The following is a 2,923-nucleotide window of genomic DNA, read 5'->3' as shown; positions in this document are numbered from 1 at the left end:
AAAAAGTTACAGTAAGCTAAGGTCAATTATTAAAGAAAGAAAAATTTAGTTTTACAAATTTAGTGTAGGCTAAGTACACAGTGTTGATAAAGTCTACAGTAGTGTACAGTAATGTCCTAGGCTTCATATTCACTCATTACTCACTCACTGACTCACCCAAAGCAACCTCCAGTCCTCCAAGCTCCATTCATGGCAAGTGCCCTATAAATGTTGTGCCATTTTAAAATATTTTACACTATGTTTCTACTGTACCTTCTCTATGTTTAGGCATGTTTAGATACACAAATACTTTTACCATTGTGTTACGATTGCCTACAGTATTCAGTACAGTAATATGCTGTACAGGTTTGTAGCCTAGGAGCAATATGCTACACCACACAGTCTAGGTGTGTAGTAAGCTCCACCGTGTAGGTTTATGTGGGTGTACTCCACGACGTTTCCACAGCAACGAAATCGCCTAACAGTGCATTTCTTAGAACATATCCCCATTGTTAAGTGAGGCATGCCTGTACTTCAGGATAAAGGACTATTTCTAACCTACAAAGCTAATTAATAGTAACTAAATAATATGAGAAAAATAGGCTGGGCGTGGTGGCGGCTCATGCCTGTAATTCCAGCACTTTGGGAGGCTGAGGCGGGTGGATGGCTCTAGGCCAGGAGTCCAAGACCAGTCTGGCTAACATGGTGAAACCCAGTCTCTATTAAAAATACAAAAATTAGCTGGGCGTGGTGGCACACACCTGTGATCCTAGCTACTCAGGAGGCTGAGGTAGGGAATCACTTGAACCTGGGAGGTGGAGGTGGCAGTAAGCCAAGATTGCACCACTGCACTCCAGCCTAGGTGACAGAGCAAGACTCTGTCTCAACAACAACAACAAAAAATTAAAATTAAATAATAACAAAGAAAAATAGAGCTAAAAAATGTCTAAAGACAGCCAAGATTTGAGATTTGGCAAGAATATTGTTGAAGATAGTGGGAGAGGATTTGGCTCTGACTTATAACTGGCCAGATCACTTCCATAAGACATCAGAATGAAGACATTCTCATAAGACATCAGAATGAAGAAGTGGAAAGCACTTGGGGTATTGTAAATACCAGGGCATATGGTTGCTTTGTGTACTAGAATGATATCAATATCCACCCGAAGAACTCTACCAGCTACACAGTGATATATCTGTGGCTCTAAAAGATCCATGGATTCCCAGGCAGTCACATGCAATCAGTGGCAAAGATGGGCCTGCTCACACCAGGCTGAGTGTGGGCTAAAATTAAAAAAAAAAATGCAGGAGATTGACTTCATTTCAAAATGTAAGGTATACTCATTAGGGCAGGGAGACAGTGTGGTAGACAGAACGCTCTCCCCAAAGACACCCAGGCCCTAATCCTTGCAACCCGTGACTATGTTATGTTACATAGCAAAAAAGACTCTGCAGATGTAATTAAGGTTACAAACCTTGAAATAGGGAGATTATCTTGGATTATCCGAGTGTGCCCAATCTAATCACATGAGCCTTTCAAAGCAGAGAACTTTCTCTGGCTGGAGGCAGGAAAGATGAGGTAGAAGGGGGACGTCAAAGAGATCTGAAGCAGGAGAAGGACTTGCCCTGCCATAGCTGGTTTGAAGATGAGGGAGGCCATGAGCTAGGGAAAGTAAGTGGCCTGTAAAAGATGGACTGACTCCCAGCTGACAGCCAGCAAGGAAAGGGGACCTCCGTTCTACACCCACACGGAAGTGAATTCTGCCAACACTTGAATGAGTCTGAAGGTGGATCCTCCCCCAGAGCCTCCAGATAAGAGCCCAGATCATCAGCTGACATGGGGATTTGTCTTTGTGAGACTTGGAGCAGAGAAACCAGCTGAGGCTACTCAGACTGTTTTTTTGTTTTGTTTTGTTTTGCTTTGTTTTGTTTTATTTTAAAGACAGGGTCTTACTGTCACCCAGACTGGAATACAGTGGCACAATCATAGCTCACTGCAGCCTCGATCTCCCAGGCTCAAGTGATCCTCCCCTCTCGCCCTCCCCAAGTAGCTGGGACTACAGACTCACACCACCATATTGGCTAATTTTTAAAATTTTTGTAAAGACAGGGGTCTCCCTATGTTGCCCAGGATAGCCTCAAACTCCTGGGCTCAAGCGGTCCTCCCACCTTGGCCTCCCAAAGTGCTGGGATTATAGGCGTGAAGCTGCTGTACCTGGCTCCTACTCAGACTTCAAATCTACAAAATGTGAGATAAAGTTGTTTCGTTTTAAGCAGCTAAATTTGTGATGAATTAATACAGCAGCAATAGAAAATAAATAGAGATAATGGGATAAGTAAGCCAAATCCCATCAGAGGTGGGATGTAATTACAATTTTTTTCACCTAAAAGGTGAAATAAAGGGCCAGGTGCAGTGGCTCAAGCCTGTAATGCCAGCACTTTGGGACGCCAAGGCAGGCGGATTGCTTGAGCCTGGGAGTTCAAAACCAACCTGTACAACATAGTGAGACCATCCCCATCGTCCATACTTTAAAAAATACAAAAAATTAGCCAGGAGTAGTAGTTGTAGTCCCAGCTACTTGGCAGGCTGAGGTGGGAGAAGTGTTTGGGCCTGGGAGGTTGAGGCTGCAGTGAGCTGTGATGGTGCCACTATACTTTAGCCTGGGTGACAGAGCAAGAACTTGTCTCAAAAAAGAAAGAAAGAAAGAACATTAAAGATAATTTTTAATGTATTGAAAACCACCCATAATTCCACCATCCTAAAACGAAATGCTTTTTGCATATCACATGTTTCCATGCAGCATGAGTAAATACTTATTTTAAAAATCAAGGTTTTGCCCAGGCGCCATAGCTCACGCCTGTAATCCCAGCACTTTGGGAGGCTGAGGCGGGTGGATCACGAGGTCAGGAGATCGAGACCATCCTGGCCAACATGGTGAAACCC

This window comes from Colobus angolensis, unplaced genomic scaffold, assembly GCF_000951035.1.
Source record: "Colobus angolensis palliatus isolate OR3802 unplaced genomic scaffold, Cang.pa_1.0 Scaffold288, whole genome shotgun sequence".
NCBI lineage: Eukaryota > Metazoa > Chordata > Mammalia > Primates > Cercopithecidae > Colobus > Colobus angolensis.
The sequence above is the reverse complement of the archived record's forward strand: the minus strand, read 5'-3'. Positions refer to the sequence as shown.